The sequence below is a fragment of the Tenrec ecaudatus genome, chromosome 12 (assembly GCF_050624435.1).
Source record: "Tenrec ecaudatus isolate mTenEca1 chromosome 12, mTenEca1.hap1, whole genome shotgun sequence".
NCBI classification, from domain to species: Eukaryota; Metazoa; Chordata; class Mammalia; order Afrosoricida; family Tenrecidae; genus Tenrec; species Tenrec ecaudatus.
In genome coordinates, this window is record NC_134541.1 from 38335211 (window position 1) to 38355413 (window position 20203).

General features: G+C 40.1%; 1 pseudogene; it reads right to left on the bottom strand.

Moving 5' to 3' along the window:
- Window positions 1-363: 363 nt before the first annotated feature.
- LOC142422636 (replication protein A 14 kDa subunit pseudogene) lies at window positions 364-19399 on the bottom strand (annotated as a pseudogene).
- Window positions 19400-20203: the final 804 nt, after the last annotated feature.

The following is a 20203-nucleotide window of genomic DNA, read 5'->3' on the forward strand; positions in this document are numbered from 1 at the left end:
CACTACAATCAATTTTAGAACATTTTTCTCATTTCTGTGCTCATTATTAGTTCCCCAAATATCCGTTGTCATAACCCTAAGAAACTCTTAATCCAGTTTTAGTCTTTTTTTTTTTGCTTTTACACCTAATTGTATTATACAAAGGACATGAGCAGTAGATTTTTTTTATATGAAGACTGCACACCGTTATGTGAAAAAAGGTTGGCATACCTGTTCTAGCAAGAACTGTCAGTGAAAGATCTGGTTAAGGAAATGGAAGTGAAAACTGAGCAAATTACCTATAGAAACCACAGGGGTCTCTTCCAACAATAGAGGGAGGCCCCCTTTAGTTCTCCACCATCAAATTCAGTCCTAAGAGTCCGTCAAACTCAATCATACTTTACAATCCCCAAAGGAAAAAACTGAGGGAACTCATGGGTAATTTTTATAGCTTCATTGTAGAGTCCAAGATCAAAAGGATGGTTATCTTCTCTAAATTGGACATAGGATGCACACACATTATAGTTGCCTTGACTGTTACTCTTCCAACAACTTCCACAATTCCAGAAATTTCTTCATCAAGAGGCTCCAATAACTCAATGGTTCCATTTTTTCCTTCTCCATCTGTAAGAATAAACATTTTTCCAGTGGGATGGATCTTTTCCAGCTTCCCTACGAAGCAGACGAGCTGGTCCATGAACTGAGCTAACATGCTGGTGTTCACGCGCGCCCTCGGCACCTCCAGCACGTCCGTCCGCCATGACTGCGGTCCCACAGCGGCAGCCAACGGGAAGTGCGGCGCCGGCAGCCCAGTTTTAGTCTTTCCTGAATTTTACGTAAATAAAAAACATAAAACCCTCACTCCGAAACAAAAATAACAAAATGAAACAGAAAAATCTCAATCCAAATGAAGCAGAAAATAATAAAAACCAACCCAATTTAAAAATAGGTCAAAAGGGAGAAAGAATGATAAAATGTTAAATTTAATGTCATTGCATATGCATTAATTCACTCTCTAATGCATCCTGTGTGATAGCAAGGTGATTTACATCCTTGATCAATGACTGGAAGAGATTCTCTGAAGGTTTAATACATGTAGAGACCCAGCAAATTAATTTGGGGCTTTCACTGTCATTTATTAATTCACATCATCTTTTTAGTTCACATACAACTCTTATCACAATCCATACATACATCAATTGTATAAAGCACATTTGTACATTCGTTATGCTCATAATTCTCAAAACATTTATTCTCCACATAAACCCCTGGCATCACCTCATTTCCCCCCCTCCCTCCCTGCTCCTCTCTTCCTCATGAACCCTTGGTAATTTATAAATTTTTATTTTGTCATATCTTACACTGTCCGATGTCTCCCTTCACCCACTTTTCTGTTTCCATTCCCCAGAGAGGAGGTTATATGTAGATCCTTGTAATCGGTTCCCCCTTTCCACTTCACCCTCCCTCCACTCTCCCAGTATTGCCACTCTCACCACTGGTCCTGATGGGATCAACCGTCCTATATCTCTGTGTTTCTAGTTCCTATCTGTACCAGTGTACATCCTCTGGTGTAGCCAGATTTGTAAGGTAGAATTGGGGTCATGATAATGGGTGGGGGGGAGGAAGCATTAGAGAACTAGAGGAAAGTTGTATGTTTCATTGGTGCTATACTACAGTTTGATTGGCTCATCAATTCCTGTGACCCTTCTGTAAGAGGATGTCCAATTGTCTGCAGATGGGTTTTGCGCCTCCACTCTGCGCTGCTCTCCCTCATTCACATTGATATGATTCTTTGTTCTGGACATTTGAGCCTGATTCCTGATCCCATTGACTCCTCATGATCACACAGGCTGGTGTGCTTCTTTCATGTGGGCTTGGTTATTTCTCAGCTGGATGGCCGCTTATTTATCTTCAAGCCTTTAAGACCCGAGATGCTATCTTTTGATAGCTGGGCACCATCAGCTTTATTCACCATATTTGCTTATATACCCATTTTGTCGTCAGCAATTGTGTCAGGAAGGTGAGCATCACAGAATGCCAGTTTAATAGAACAAAGTGTTCTTGCATTGAGAAAGTATTTGAATAGAGGCCCAATGTCCGTCTGCTTGCTACCTTAATGCTAAACTTATAAATATATGTGTGAGGGAGACAACTTGGGACACTAACACTGAGGGAAATATGACTGGGACTTATTCCCCAACTAGTACAGAGGGAATCTGAAAAGGTAGTATTCCACAGTAGGAAAGCTACCACTTTGGAAAGAGAGATAGAGTCCAAGTACATTTTCCTGAATTAATTATCTTTTTCACAGACACTCCACTTAAAGCCGTGCTGCCTTAAATTGAGCATATGGTTGATTCTCTCTATCTATAGAAGCAGACATTCCTATTTGCTCTATTTCTTCCCATGGTGATATCCAGCCCCTCTCATACCTTCCCCCCAAAGTAGATGGGAATATGGGGGCTTATCCCCTGACCCTGGATTCAAAATGCTTTTCATAAGCCCGAGGTTTTAGCTTGGCTACTTTAATATAGTCATCAATTTTGTCTTGACAGCTTTCAATGTTCAGAAAAGAACTATGTAGCCACTGTAGCTCTTTTGGATTTAATCCTTAAAACAAAAGGAGGAATTGTGGCACACAGAAAGATTTCTCCCAAGTTGTCTACCCCAAACATATGCCAGACCTAGCTGCTTGCTACGCATGGTAAATGACTGTACACTTGGAGGTTAATGAAAGTAGGTCAGAGGTTATTCTCCCTATGGTGGTCAGCCATCTAAAGCAATCAGACTGTATAGTCTGTCCCACCCTAAGCAGGGCCCACTCCCTTCTGATAAGGATCTTAGATTGTTTCACTGAAGGAGAGCCCAGGGAGGTCAAATCCACTCAAGGGTGACCAAAGTTAGGCTGCCATATTGAGTCTAGGGCCCTCCCATCTTGTCCCATGTAGACCCCTAGTCCCTCCCCTTCCTAGTACCAGTACCTAGTACCTAGCTCATCCCCTTCCTGTCACGCTTATGCCTGTTGTATATCCGCTTCCTATGATGTGCATGCCTATTGTACTGCCCCTTCCTATGACGTGTGTGGTTACCTGTAATCACACCCATAAGTATACATGGGCCTTGGTCAGCAATAGAGAGACTCTCTCCTGCCCTCCTCTCCTCCCACATCATCATGCAGTCCTAAGTATACATGGGCCTTGGCCAGAAATAGAGAGACTCTCTCCTGCCCTCCTCTCCTCCCACATCCCCATGTGTACCACCAAGAGGAGCTGAGGTGAGCATGCTACCATGAAATGTGTCTTCGTGACTTCTTCATTTTACCCCCACTGTTATTTCCATTATTCTCTATGACTTTAAAGTAATATATATATATATATATATATATATATATATATATATATCATACAATTGTCCTTACTGAACCCGTGATAGTGTGAGGGGCTGGCTTTCCCCACATATATGTACATAGATCTATTTCCCTATCATAATATATAAGTATATTTAGATATGTACATGCCTGTATTTAGACCTCTATACATGTCCTTTGCCTCCTAGTTCTTTCCTGTATTTCCAAAGGGGTAATCTTAATTTTTCTCAATGGACACAACATGATCATATGCCTTACTATCAAGAACTTTTAAGAAAATGGGAAATTGCAAGGATGAGAATAGAAAGTTGTTCTGAAGAATTTTTTTTCACCTTCATGATAGTGTACTTGCTAATTCTTTGAAAGTAGCAAGGGATGCCTTAGATTAAGAAACCTTGCCCTCTCTGCCCCTCCCCCCCAGTGATGATCTTGGCACTTTTAGACTTTATTTTATTCTCCCAAATTTAAAGAACATGTCAAAGTAGCATAATTTGAGTCTATAAAGGTGCCCAAATTGCCATTTCGAAGAATACAGAATTTTGGGGTGAAGAATTAGAGAGGTGAAAACACCAAATTTAGAAGGGTACAGAAATAGATGGAAGGTTATTGAAAAACAATAGCTATATTTTAATATATTTTTAAAATGAAGATTTCTATGGTTTTGTAGCAATATGTTTTGACTTACATTTTATATATATATATATATATATATATATATATATATATATATATATATATATATATATATATATATATATATATATATATATATATATATATATATATATATATACCGATCTATTAGAAAATGCTTCAAAGCTATATATAAGGTTTTCAGCGGCTTCTTCCTGCAAAGGGGCAGCTGAGTTTTCTTTGTTGTCTGTTCTTAGTCTGGATGCGAAAGTTGGATTTCAAATAAGGAAGGAAGAATTCAATGCATTTGAATTTTGGTACTGGCAAAGACTATTGAAAATACCATAGATTGCCCAAAGAACAACAAATCCGTCTTGGAAGAAGTATAGCAAGGATGGCAAGACCTTTCTCACAAACCTCAGATATGTTGTCAGGATAGACTTGTCCTTGGAAAAGGACATCATGCTTGATAAAGTAGAGGGATATCAACAAAAGAGGAAGGCCTGACAAGATGGCTTCAACAATGGGTTCAAACCTAAGAACTATTGTGAGGTTGGCGCAGGACCAGGCAGTGTTTCATTTGATTGTTCAGAGGGTCGCAATGAGTCGGTCTGACTCTGATGGCAGATAACAACAATACACAATGATGCTTTAGTTACTTAATAGGAATTTGAACACACATGCCTGTTACTTGGGGTGGGGAAGCTCAACCATCACCCTCTATTTAGGTTAGAATATTAGTCGGAAAATATATTTAATAATTTCTTGTTTGCATGTGATCTCAATTCTCATAAGAGTGAATTATTGGAATCATAGAGTTTTTCAGAACAAATACTGATGTCAACCTTTTAACACTTTCTGTTGTTGTAGCTGCAGACTTTCTGGTTTTTCTATAATATTTTAAACATGTCTCAAATTATTTATTGAATTTGAGTACTTTTTCCTGAGTGCTTGTTTTGCAAACTTAAGAAATGTATAAATAATACTGTCATTATTATCTTGGAGAATGATGTTCTCCCAAACTTTCTTGTCAACCCTCTGAACCATGCCATTAGCTGATCATAGGTACAGGTTGTCAGTCATCAGTATTTTAGGAACAATCTTTGGAATGAGTGTTGTCTTTATCTAACATGGAACCAATATAATAATCAAATTTTCAAAAGTTACACCTTTTCTGTTCTTTGTAATTATTCCAAAACATGGATTTGACAATTCCCAGGCAGGATGGAAAGATGAATGCTTGGAGGATTATATGCTATCTTTCCTCTTCAGCTATTAACTGCTTAACTGACCTTGTAACTGCTTCCTCTCTTTGATCTGATGCTTTCTTATTTCACGCTTGAAGATGTTTTAAAGCGTTTCGATATTTTTCCCCTGGATAAACTGCATGTTTGTGGTAACTGCTGACGTAGTTCACATGGACAGTAATGCTTAATTTGATGACGTCCTCTAATAAGTAAGCATTTAGTTGAGGATTAAAGGAATTTCTCTTGTCCACAAATCTAAATGTGAGATATTCCTCATTAGATTGCTGGGTGAGTGAGACTCCCCCACAGCCCACCCCCCAAATAGAATGGCTTTATGTATCTTGCAATACTTTTGGCTTCACAAGTTTAGAAAGAAATATTTGTACAGATTGTTGTTAGGTGCCATCAAGTTGGTTTCAACTTAGAGTGACTTTATCAACAATAGAATAAAATACTGTCCAGTACACAAATCAAAATCATTTAAATAGAAAATACCTCCCAAGTTTGTAGGCTTTTAAAGATGCAGAACATAAAATTTTTAAATGTAAATATATTCATTATTCCAAGTATTTAAAAACACTTAGTCTTGGGTGGGAAGGGGGAACCGATTACAAGGATCTACGTATAACCTCCTTCCTGGAGGATGGACAACAGAAAAGTGGGTGAAGGGAGATGTCAGACAGTGTAAGATATGACAAAAAGAATAATAATTTCTAAATTATCAAGGGTTCATGAGGGAGGAGGGAGTAGGGAGGGAGAGAGAAAAAGGAGGAGCTGATACCAAGGGTTCAAGTAGAAAGCAAATGTTTTGAGAATGATCATGTCAACAAATGTACAAATGTGCTTGACACAATGGACGGATGTATGGATTGTGATAAGAGTTGTATGAGCTCCTAATAAAATGATAAAAAACAAAACAAAACATGTAGCCTCAAAATTTGACAAGTTAGTATAAAGTAAGCATCAGAGAAGGCTCTGAAGTTAATTTTATTGAATTTAACAATGTCAATGTTTAAATTTTATGAAAGAAAAATATGTAGACTTGTGAATAACTATTAACTTGAGAAATTATTTCCCTAGACTAGAAAGATATAGTTCTCTTTATTAATGAATGAACTTAACCAAATAACAACTAACTCTATTTTTCAAAAACTCCTTTTTCTTTTCTAAAGCAAATGGTGATTTATTATGATTCTATCAGAATTAGATTTTAACCCTCAACCATAAACAAAAAATTGTTTTTTTGGTTTCTATTTTTTTTCACATTTTATTTTGTTAGGGGTTCTTATCACAATCCATACATATACATACATCAATTGTATAAAGCACATCCGTACATTCTTCTTTGCCCTAATCATTTTCAAAGCATTTGCTCTCCACTTAAGCCCTTTGCATCAGGTCCTCTTTTTTCCCCTCCCTCCCACAAAATTATATATATATATATATATATATATATATATATATATATATATATATATATATATATATATATATATATATATATATATATATATATATATACTTCTCATTGTTAGGTGCCATCGGGTAATTCCAAGTCATAGCAATCTTCGGCACAATGAAATAAGCACTGCCCGGTTGTGCACCATCTTCACAATTGTTCTTAGACTGGAGGCCATCGTACAGCCGCGGTGTCAAGCCATCTCCTTGAAGCCCTTCCTTTCTTTCACTGCCTTCTACTTCACCAAACATGATGCCCACCTCCAGGGACTGGTCTCTCATGACAACATGTCCAAAGTACGGAAGACAAAGTCTGAACATCCTTACAACAAAGAAGCACTTCGTGGTACTTCTTTTTCACTTAGGAAAAACTATTTCCAGATGAAAATAATAATAACAAAAATAATCATAAGAACTTTCTTTTAGCGGGGAAAAATGTGAAAATAAGACCAAGCTAGACAATCAAGCACCAGTCTGTTTTACTTGCATATTGCTTTGATTAAAAAAGTTATGCCTCCTAGAACAAATACCAGCTGGTCCTTTATACTGCACAGATTTCAGGGGGAACTGCCAGAGGTAACACTAGCAACTAAGGGCTGGCAACCTACTCTCAAAACATTAGCCAGTGGAAGCCTGACAGATTATAACAGAATATTATTCAACATAGTGTTGGATGATAAATCCCCTGAATTGAAAAGCACTCAAAATATAGTGCCTACAACAATGGCTGTGAATACATCAATGATCACGAAGATCGTTCAGGATCAGGCATATTTCCTCTGTTGTACACAGCGTTTCATTTTTCTGTTTCTGTAACTTTTTAGTTTTTCCTTTGTTTTTGTAGTGTTTTTGCGAAGTCTTCTGCAGTTCATTCTGTATTTTCCTTTATTTTGATTTCAGCTTTTCTCCATCTTTCTCAATCTAATGAAAGTACCTAAATATCATTCCTTATCAAGAAATTCCAATGCCATTTCTTCCTCAGAATGGGCTCTTGGCACGGTGTTTAGCTAACGTTTGAGCTTCTCTATCATATTTCTGTGTGTAACTGAAACTATCTTTTGTTTCTAAGACAATGTGGGGTTGTATTTGTATTTAATTGATGACTGGATGTTGGTGAGACCTTAGACCAATGGTTCTCAGCCTCTCTGATGCCGCGAATCTTTAATACAGTTCCTCATGTTGTGGTGATCCCCTCAACCATAAAATTATTTTCATTGCTACGTCATCACTGTAATTTTGCTCCTGTTATGAATCAGGCGAACCCTTTGAAAGGGTTGTTCAGACCCCAAGGGGTCGCGTCCCACAGGTTGAGAACCTCTGCCTTAGACACTCACTGCCTGTTCCTAGTGTGATGGAGAATGTACATATGTATGCAGTTCTCAATTTTATGCTCATGTCCTAGAGTTGAGGGTGGGTTTAGCTCGTGCTAGTTACTATCTATAGATCCTCAGATAGTACAGGAGCAGGAACTAGTCTTCTAGTAGGTAGGGTGGCAGGAGGTTCAGGTATGGCGGGGCCACGTGGGCACAGTTGCTATCTCCTTTCTTGTTGACAACCACCTGTGTATGCATGCGGTGTCAGGAAGGACCCTCTCAATCAAATGCAGCTTGCAACGATTCAAGAGGGCCGAGCCACATTCCATCCATATGTTTCTTCGCACACAAATTTTGCTCAGTTTCTTCTCCTAGGAGGACGATCTACTTGCTATTGTTTCCTCTGAAAGAGTATCGGAATTATCGTGTATATCTGTTTTATCTGGTTTCTCATATCATTGGTGTGGAGGGTTTGTGTAGCATATGTAGTCCCATCTTCTTGGAAGTCTCTAAACTTAAGTTTGGGTTTATTTAATCATTTTCTTGGGGGCTCGTACAACTTTTATCACAATTCATACGTACATACATTGTGTCAAGCACATTTGTACATTTGTTGCCATCAACATTCTCAAAACATTTGCTTTCTACTTGAGCCCTTGGTATCAGCTCCTCTTTTTTCCTCTCCCTCCCCACTCCCCCCTTCCTTGTGAACCCTTGATAATTTACAAATTATTATAATTTTGTCATATCTTGCACTGTCTGATGTATCCCTTCACCCACTTTTCTGTTGTCTGTCCCCCAGGGTGGAGGTTATATGTTGATCCTTGTAATCAGTTCCCCCTTTCTACCCCACCCTCCCTCCACCCCCCTGATATTTCCACTCTCACCACTGGTCCTGAAGGGATCATCTGTCCTGAATTCCCTGTGTTTCCAGTTCCTATTTGTACCAGTGTACATCCTCTGGTCTAGGCAGATTTGTAAGGTAGAATTGGGATCATGATAGTGGGGGGGGGGAGGAAGTATTTAGGAACTAGATGAAAGTTATATGTTTCATCGTTGCGACAGTGCACCCTGACAGACTCATCTCCTTCCCACGACCCTTCTGTAAGGGGATGTCCAGTTGCCTACAGATGGGCCTTGGGTCCCCAATCTGCACTCCCCTTCATTCACAATGATATGATTTTTTGTTCTTTGATGCCTGATACCTAATCTCTTCGACACCTCATGGCCACACAGGCTGGTTTGCTTCTTCCATGTGGGCTTTTTTTCTTCTGAGCTAGATGGCTGCTTGTTTACCTTCAAGTCTTTAAGACCCCAGACACTATATCTTTTGATAGCCAGGCACCATCAGTTTTCTTCGCCACATTTGCTTATTCACCCGCTTTGTCTTCAGCAGTTGTGTTGGGAAGGTGAACATCATACAATGCCAATTTAATAGAAGAAAGTATTCTTGAATTGAGGGAGTACTTGAGTGGAGGCCCAATGTCCTTCTGCTAAACCTATAAATATTTACTAAATATATATAAATATACAAATATACACTAAACCTATAAATATATGCACATAGGTCTATTTCCCTATCCTCATATATAAATATATTTGCATATGTACATGCCTTTATCTAGACCTCTAAATGCCCTTTCCCTCCCAGCTCTTTCCTCTATTTCCTTTGACTTTCCTCCTGTCCCACCATCATGCTCAGTCCCCACTAGGGGTTCAGGAATTCCTCTCAATTACATTATCCTTGGTTACGCCCTACCACCTATTTGGATCACTTGTTGTTCCTTTGTTCCTGGATTTGTTAACACCACTTCCTGTCCCTGAACATAAGTTTTAAAAGTCATTTTTAGGACTAAAGTGTGCCTGGCCCAAACTATGGCATGGTCAATGGTCTCATATACATGTGGAAGCTAGACAATGAGTAAGAAAGATTGAAGAAGAATCTTTGTCTTTGAATTATAAGGTTGGCAAAGAATGTTAGATATACTATTATGTGCCAGAAGAACAAAAAAATCTGAAAGAAATACAGCCAGAATACTCCTTAGAATTGATGGTGCTGAGAGTTGCTCTCACATACTCGGTCACGTTATCAGGAGGGATGAGTCTGAGTAGACAAGCATCATGTTTGTTAATTAGAGGGGCACCAGAAAGAGGAAGACCCTCAATGAGATGGGCTGACACAGTTCCGCAATGATGGGTCAAATGTAAAAACAACAACAATGAATTGTCTTTTCTCTGTAATAAATGTCCAAGAAGGCAATCATGGGTTTAGAAGATAATTACATGATTAGTTTTATAAGAAACTTCTGAAGTTCTTTACAAGAACACCTAAGCCATTTTATATTCCCATCAGCAGGGATGAGGGATTCAACTCAGACATAGCCTCTCAAGTATGTGGTGTTAGCATTGTGCTTTGTTTGACTGTTCTGATCCCAGAAACCCAAACCCACTCTCAGCAAGTCTATTCAGATTCATAACAGCTCTATAGAGCACCTTGAAACTGCAAATTTTTAGAGGAAAAGATAACCTCATCTTTCTCCCGTTAAGATTTTGATAGGCGGGTAATTTTATCCAACATAGCAACAATTGTGAGGATGGCCCAGGGCCTAACAGGTGATGTTTCATTCTGTTGTAATAGGGTCACTATGAATTACGACGGACTGAATGGCACCTAACAACAAGTGAGGCTGAGTATCTTTTTGCAATAGTCATTTGCAGATTTTTTTGTTAACTGAAAGGGGACCACTTTCAATGATTGAGCTCCAAATCTGTTTATTTGGATGAGAATTAGGTCTATGCAAGTGAGAAAGAGAGCGCTCCACCCTAAACAGAGATCTCCTAACTGCCATGCTGGTGATGTTTCTAGTAGTCCGTCTCCCCTATACACCAGGGTGATTTGCTTGCTCAGAATGATGTGGTTAGGCACAACATTTGACAGGTGATCATATATATTTTAGTAATCCAAAAATCATGCCTGTGCAGCATTTAGTACATGCCTCACACCTGGCAAAACTGATGAAAGGAACATAAGCACGAAGAGAAACAATCTTCCCAGAATTCACATTTTTCCTTTCCTTAGCTTAGAAGCTTTATCTAACTTGTTTACAGAATATATAGATTAAAGATCTGCCTTTGTATCATTTCAAATTAATCACTGTGTTGGTGGCTATCACCTTCAGTAAATATAAATAGGGACAAACTGACATTATGTGCCTGGTAGGGACACAATACCATCTCTATTATATTCCTGCCCCAAACACATAAATAGAATCTAATCTTAAATTGTAAGATACATATACCAAAACCAAAAAACAAAGAGCAAACTCATTTCCATTGACTCTATTTCGAGTCATAGTGACCTGATAGAACAGGATAGAAATTGTTCCTGTGAATTTCCAAGATTAACCATTCATGGGAATAGAAAGCCTCATCTTTCTCCCCAATACACATAAGGGAATTTTGAAATAGAAGAGAGTAGATCTACAGTCTTAAAAAATAATCAAACTCATGAAAGTCACAGTCAGATGGGTAAACTTACAGAAAAAAGGGAATTAGAGACTTTCCACAGGGAGGGAAAATCAGGACTTGAGGGAGAGATGACGGCTAAGCACCATATGGAATTGAGACATCTAAGTCATCAGATTCCGTGACACATTATTGTGGGAATTGATTAACTCTAAATATTGACCATAAAGTAGATTCCATGTTAAATTTTCTAATTTTGGTCATTGTGAAATGTTTTGATATGTCTAGGCTATCTATTGACACACGGTCCTCATCCATAGGAAATAAACACTGAATTATTCGCAATAATTCAATTTACTATGAAATGATTCAGGCAAGTATAGAAAGAGAAAGATAAAGCAAATGTATATGATTGATGCATCTGGATAAAGGATATATGAAAGTTTTTGTTCTATACTTACAATTTTTCTGTAAGCCTGCATTTATGAAAATAAATGTCAGTACGTCACCTCTCCCATCCCCTCAAAAGGAAAAAACAAAACAAAAACAAACCTGTATGTTCTATTCCTTCAATTCTGGTTCTGAGACTACATGTTGTTGTCAGGTTAGCTGTTGTCAAGTTGGCCCCTGACCCACTGTGACTCATTCACTGCAGACAAAACATCATCTTGTCTGTATCAGCCCATGATCTACTGTGCATGGAACTGTTGTGGTCCACAGGGTTTCACTGACTTACTTTTGGAAGTAGATCACCAGTCCTTTCTTCGCAGTCTCTCTTAGTCTGTAAACTCTATGGAATCTTGTTTGGCCCCACAACACTCCATTAGCCTCCCCTGATGAAGAACGCAGCTGTGCAGGAGGAGCATTGGGAGGAAACAGAATCCGGGTCTCTTGTTTCAACACCAGTGTTCCTAAAGCATATCATCCCCAAGCTCATCTAGTGCCATTGGGTCAGTTCTGACTCATAGTACCTCTATGGGACACAGTAGAAGGCCCCTTTGGGTTTCCAAGGCTGCAAATTTTCAGAAAGCCTCAACTGTCTCCTGATTAATGGAGTAGAAATGTTGAGCTTAAAGTTAGCAGCCCCAAGTGTCAGGCACTACACTGCCACGGCTCCTCTCCATGTCGTCGGTCTTCCATCAAGTTGATTCCAACTCATAGCCACCTGAGAAAGCACTTTGAGACGAAATCGTCACCTGGGCAGAACACTGCGTCTTGCTTCCACAGGGAACTGCCTGCTTTGTGGTTAGCATTTATCACCTAATTCAGAGTACTGTGGGGGCTCCTTACGATAAAAGGGTAAATGAAGGTGAGCAAGTTTCCCACTCTGATTCACAGGTAAGGAGACAGAAGCTCAGATAAATGAACTTTCTCTCAGAGTCTCACAGGGGAATGGAGGGGCTGAAACTGAGAGTTCTTTAGAGGCAGGGAAACACGCCCTTTCTAGGGTTCCTGCCTTATTTACACCCAAGGCAGAGACAAGGAAGCGCATGGCCGGGCATTCCTGAAGTTAAGATGAGTGATGAGGTGAACTGAGAAATGGCCAAACCTTTGGGAGGCTTGGCATGTACATGTGTTACCAAGCCCTAGTTCTGACCCAAATGACTTCACAGCTTATTTGACTTTGTTAGAGTCTAACTCTATTTGAACACAAGAACATTTTCTCTCCCGTGATAACCTCCAAAGCTAATGGGGTCTCCAGGCCCATCCGTTATCTGGCAGACCCAAAGTGTAGATGAAGAAAAGGGACGTTTGAAAGGAGCTGGAGAGAAAGCATGGCAGAAAGAGGGCGGAGAGTGCATGCAGCTCATTTGGAAGGGCGGTGGTTCAAAATTAGGAGGCAACTTGACCCCAAGAAGACCATGCCTACTGGAAGATACTACACAAAGTGTACCCGAGGAGCTGTAATCTCAAACAGCACAGTGTTTAGAGCCTACCACCACATGTGCAATCACTAAGCCATTTAACCAGTGAGATGGCCAGTGGTCCTTGCAAGACAAAGTTAGTGCACGCGTGCAAAGCACAGGTCAGTGGCACCCAGAAAATGACACCAGTTTCTCAATGCTTGACAGGGAACTGGAAAAGACAAAGCATGGCTGAAACAGTGCAGGGTGGTAACTTTAGGACATCTCAGAAACGTCTCATTCCTTGCCAACCATACACACACGCGTGTGCAGATATACCACACCACACATCACTCACCCTACATGCACACACATGCCATGAACAACCCACGCCCCTCAGCACATCTCAACACCCCATACATATCCCATACACCACATATACCACATGCGCGCGCACGCACACACACATACACACACACACACCACACACCCCCATTCACCCACATACACCCCTATCACAGCACACACCTTTTACCTTCCACAATCATGTGTAAACGGAATCGTAAAATCACTGTTATGGGAGTAGCAATGCCAGGAGTGGAGGGGGAAGGCGGGAAAAGGAGGGGAGGAAGGGAGAACCTATCTAAATGATTGACACATAACCTCCCCCTTAACCAGGGGGACGAACAACAGAAACCGTGGGGGAAGGGAGACAGCGGTCAATGTAAGATATGAAAATAATAATTTATAATTTATCAAGGGGTCACCAGGGGTGGGGGAGAGGCTCAAAAAGAAAGTAAATGTTTAGAAAATAATGATGGCAACATATGTACAAATATGTTTGATATAATTGTTGTATGGATTGTTATAAAAGCTGTAAGCGCCCTCAATTAAATTATCTTTTAATAAAAACACAAATAAAACCATTGTTCTTGTTGAATTGATTGGTGTAGGTCAAAGGTATCTTTATTTATTTAAAGTTTCCTTGGGTGATTCAGCAGTGCGGTCGAGTGTGTAAGCCACTTAGAGTAACTTTGCATTTCTTGCCCATTCCAGCTGGTTATGAGAGGAAAGAGGAAAACTCTCTACCTGGGTGGATGGGGAATGGTGAGACTGTAAAGCCTTTTAAAATGTGTGTTAAACATCGTATGGCAGCAACCACAAATCCAATTGGAGTGGAGGATCCTCACAGGGTCGAGGGAAATCCCCCTGCCTGGGAGTCTCTGAAAATTTTCATTTTGAGCATCTGCAGTTGACTATTATGATAGTCGTGAGCTCAGAGTTCAAGAAGCAAAAGGCTGACGTTCTCTCAATGAGTGTTGGGAAGGAAAGGGGGAGGCCGTTGTGGGCCACAGAGAATTAACCTCTGTCGCCGTCTTTCATCAGAAAGCTGCTGCGCAAAGCTGTTATTCAGCAAAATCTTTTTCTTGATAACAATTGTGTTTGTTACTTCATGACCTGCAGCAAAACTAACAGATGTAATAGTTGTTGGGGGAAAAAAATTAACTAGTATGATGACTGATTTATAGCTTCGTCATAACATAAATTATAACAGGAGACGGAGGGAATGGTTTTTTTGGAAGCACTACTTTCACACAGAGGCAAAAAAAGAAAAAAGAAAAAAACCTTTGCTTCTTTTCCAGACATTGTTAAACTGGCTAAAAATAAGGTCTATGAAATATGTAAACATCCCACTCACACATCCCCAAACGAAAACTCTGGACTGTTTAGACACTAGAGGCAGGCAAGAGTCAGATGTTGGCCTGAGGCCTGAAGTTCATGTCCCTGACAGGCTCAGAGCTTGTCAAAACTGCTCTTCAATCACCTTGCTAATAGTATGGTGCACTTCAGTTACTGCACCGGTCACGTAATTAGAAGCATACTGCTCTGGCTGGGAAGAAATCTGCCGGTACTTTCAAAATGAAAGAAAGCCTAGCAGTTGTGCGAGGTTATATAATTTAATGGGGAGAGTGGGGGGAGGATTGTAGAAAGAGCTCTTTAAAAAGTGTGATGGTAATTCATTTTTGCTAAAATATGAATGACTCAAGGAAAACATTTCTCTCTTAGCCAAGGCTCATCATCCTTGTGCAAATGAATTAAAAGGTCACCCTTCCAACCCCCTGAGGAGTTGACCTGACAGAATTGATTGTGTCCTCAGTGTGGGGGGTCTCGTAGTGCTGGGCTTGCCATCTCGAGCACCTAGCACTAATGTCCGCTATGAGAGGCTAGCGTTTCGGCTTTTCTCATTGCCATAAGTCACATTTGCCCCCATTTACCTCTGCCCTATTTGTTCTTTAAATGCCAACAACAAAGAAGCTGGTGGCTGTCAGCTGACCTCACCAAGTCCAAAATGCTATCTCCCTTTTCTTGTTCTTCCTTTTTCATTTTGCTTCTTTTCGTTCTCTTTCATCTGGTTTCTCCACCCAAAAAGCCAAGGGAAGTGAGGTAACAATAACTTTGTTGCATTTCACCTGGCCCACCCAGAGAAAAGCTATTTCTAGTCAAGTGCGGAAAACCCAAGTCTTGTGGAACGAACCGGGCCCTTTAATCTAACATCCTCTGTGTGCTCAAAAGCCTAATGTTTAATTTGAAAAACACACTGAAAATAGAATGAGAGGAAACATGATATTTGCATAGCTATGTATGTGTTTAAGATAGTCCTAGTCGTTTTGGAAAACACTGTGTTTGAGAGTGGGCCCTTGACTTGAAATCACCAGAATTTAGGGGATTTTTCTAGATAAGGAGTGTAATTTCCAGTTGAGTGATGGTTGCCCACCACGCAGTCTTCTCTGTATTAAGATGTCGAAGTTTGCTGTTCTGGAAATCCAAAGGCTGATCTTCAGAGCTGGTTTACTTACCAGAGATAAAATAACAATGAAAGTGAGGATATGGTTGATTTCTATTAATTATTGGGTTGCCATATTTTTCAGAAACCTGTTAACATGTCTCATTGTTCTTCTTTTTTAATTTTTCTGCATTTAATTTCTTTCTCTCTCACGATTTCTCTTGGATGTTTTCCCTTAAAAATTTCCCTCCTTTCTTTTCTTCTATTAAAAAAATTCTATTGGGTATTTCACATTTTTATTTATTAATTTTTAAAAATTTTTGTAGCAAAGACCTTGATGTGGCCTATTCTAGTCTAGCTGCTTAAAGATTGGCTTTTGTACCACGAAGCACTGAGGTAGTTAGTTTATTGCGCCAACCTGGCCGATAATCACATGTGGGGCTAATTGAAGGACAGAGGGATAAATGGCTTAGTGAACCTTGCCTTTCTAGTTCTCGGGTCTCTTGCTCTCTGATGGTCAGACCCAGGTGCAGCTGCCTTAGCCAGTTCCCTACTTCAGTTGGCAAGGCTCACTTCCTGCGAGCCATCCCTGAGGAGAAGCCACATGGACCTACCCCGATGCAGCCCTGGTTGCTGGAGCAGCCGTGTGGAGACCCCTGCCAGCACTGAGATGCTTACAGGTTCACTGACTCGGCTTTCCTCCAGCAGTCTGCATCATAGTGTGTGTTTTCTGAGATGGAACATATGGGTTAATGTTGGATTTGTGGGCTTGGGCAACACTGGGTTGGGATGTTTTCTTGATGCACACTTAACCTTTATAAAAAACTCTCTCTTATACATGAGTTTCTGTGGATTTGGTTCTCTAAAGTACCCAGACTAACACAAGTCCTCTGTAGACACACTTCTACTTCTATAGCTCTATGTTTAATAATTAGAGATTAGAAAAATCCAAATTATTGCAGGTTTCTTAATGGCTCCATCCATTTTGTTCAAGTTATGAAGTCTTTGTGGAGTGCAAATGTTAAATATGTTTGATTCTGGGTGACACATTTGGTGGTTCTATTCCCTCCAGATGCATCTCAGCAGAAGTAAGGTTGAGTGATCTTCTTTCCAAAAATCAGGCACCAACTACTCTGTGGAATACAGTCCTACTGTCACACACATGGGATTTTCACAAGTTGGAATCAACTCCATAGCAGTTGGTTTTATATTCAAGGTGCCCTTAAAAAAAACTTTACTGACAAGTGTGGGGAATTCAGGTTAGGAGCACAGCTCCCAGAGGTCAGGAATGAAGGCAGAGGGAGCAGACTTCATGGGGCAAAGGAATCTCAGAGAAGATTTATAACCAGTATATATGTCTCTAGGAACAGAAACCTTACCTTGGGTCCTACCAGAGTATCTGTGGATAGAATCCAGGCGATCCAAGGACTTAATTTGGAAAAATAATATTTCCTACGTTTTATTTGAAATATAGCTCTTCCATCAACTATAGATATGGACAGAACCACTTAGCAACAGTTACCATTTAGGGTTGCACAGAAATCTCAAAATATCTTATGCTCATCACTCACTGCTTTGAAATTGTAATACATATTAGAAGGATTGCTTTCCAACTCATTTAACCCACTGCCTTTGAATCCAACCCACTGTCTTGAAGCTGACTGTGACTCACAGTGATCCTATAATGGGTTTCTGAGGCTTGTAGGTCTCTGCAGGATCAAACAGCCTCATTTTTCTCCGCTGTGGTGGCTGGTGTGTTTGAACTACCCAACCTTCTGGTTAATAGTTCACTATTTACCTGGAAGCACCTCCAGGGCTCCTGAGAATCACAGATTTTGTTATTTAAAGAAAAGGAGCAAACATAAAATTATAATGAAATTTAAAATGGCCACAACTTTTTATATAATTGATTTCCTTAACAATTCTTCACATTTTCTTTAATTCATTGAAAACCTATTATCCCAGGTGTAGTCTACAGGTTTTAACAGCTTGTAAAAGGAGCTGAGGGCACAGAATTGATGAATCATTTTGATTTTGAGAAAGCGCTCACATACATTATGGTCCCTGATTTGGGGGAAGAAGAGAAATCGTTGAGGATTTTGCCTTGGGGGTAGCAGGACTGCTTACTTCTGTTGGTGTTGTGTCCTGTGCTCCACATTTGAACATCCCTCAGAAAGCATAAAGGGGCCAGGGAGAGATACTAGTCAGGAACATTTAAGGGGGGGGGGGGAATAAAATCCCCAAACACCAATATCCCAGATTAAAAAAAAAAGTATCTTGTTATTTTTTTCCTCTTTTTAAACATCTTTTCCTGACTGCAATCTCCAAACTCCTTTAAAAAATATTTTGTAGAAGTTCTAGAGCATAGTTTTTGATACAGTATAATCTATTTTATTATAAAGACTTATAGACAGAGCTGAGTGCTTTGCATTGGACTTTTTTCCCCTTCTTTTTTTTGAATGAGCCACCTAACTTTACCAACACAAAGGGGGCTCCAAATAATTTTTTGTAAAAATAGAATTAAGAAGTAATTCAATTTTCCCACAGATTTTTTTGAAGTCCCCTCGTATTTACAATCATCGTAAAAGGACAGCTTGCTTCAGGGTGTGATCTGTGGGAAAGTTCATGTACTTGCTAAACCAAAATAGTTGGTGGCTGGGATTGTGGCAGGAGAGTCACTGCATGTGCTAACTCTCCATCTGCACACCTCAAGAATGGAAGTGCAGTTGAGCCAAGAGAGCAGTACGTCCCCATCTTCCCCCCTATGCCTATCCCAGTTTCTGCTAAAATACTCTCCCGGGAAGAAAACTTTTCTTTTGGGCTTCTTGGTTGTCTCCTATTTCTGGAAGTTATTAGGAGAGACAAATGGAAGAAAGAAGAAAGTAGTTGGCACATGTGGGAAAAAAGCTTATGGGGACTGGTGGAGGGGTAGGGATTTTGCAGCCAAACAGAGTTAGGATTAAATCCCACCTCGGCACTTGCCTAGTTTTGCCTCCTTGGGTGTGTTCAAATATTCTCTTTGTAAAATAAGTGCAATCGGAGTACCGGTTTTTAGGTTGATTGTGCAATTCGGCAGTGTATTTCATGTGTGTGATCTGTCTGACTATTTGCATTGCACTTTCAGACAGGATGTACCTCAGAGTGTCCGGGTACCATGAGACTGCGAGGAGGGAGGCACCTCGTCCATGGATGCTCCATTCACATTCATCTGAGACTGAGCCAGACACCTTAGACGCGCAGTGACGGTAAGATGAAAGCCATAACAGATTCTCAAAGAGAAACTGATCAACCTTCCCCGTTTTACCCATGTCTGTTTTACTGTCCCATCACTCATCTGTCCGTTTGTCCTACTGTGGATTAGGGCATGTTGCCGGGATGCTGGAAGTTATGTCATCTCTATTTCTTTAGGGTCGCCCATCATGGACAAGTTTCAGTGGAGTTTCAGACTAAGCCAGAATAGAAAGAATGGGCTAGCAAGCTATTTCTATAAGTAGGCAGATACTACCTAGTTCTTCTGGTCTCAGGTTTAAACAGACTACTGCTTGTGTGGTCCAGTTGTCCATCTGACGGTTTCCTTATTTCTTTTGGTTTTGGTCATGTTTCTTTCCTCAGGTTGGGTAGGGACCAACATTTGCACCTGAGATAACTGGTCAAAAGCTTTTAAGCCCCCAGTGGCTACCTATCAAATAGGATATGGAACATTATATTTTTGAACTATGTTATTCCCATTGATGTTGGTGTCCCTGTGGTCCTGTTACCTCAGGCCCAATAACTCATTTCCTTAAGGTATATGCTGATGTGTAGACTCTTCCTGACGGAAAAGAGATCCTCCTGAACTTTTGTGAGATTCACTCCTATAAAGCTAGCGTGATGGCAAAGGTAGCCTCGCTGTTTGGCAAAATGCTCAACCTTATTTGATGGTTTTCTAAGCCACTCTTTGTAGAGTGAAGCAATTACTTTCTTGAAAGACAGCAACCCAGCCAATCATTTTGTGAGAGTTTTAATATCACAGCTAGCAAGGCCATATAAAAGTAATTCATTGCACCACAATGTGCAAGCTATTGGCGTCACCAAGCAGGAAGCACTTAGAGAGGAGAGTACTGACACCAGGT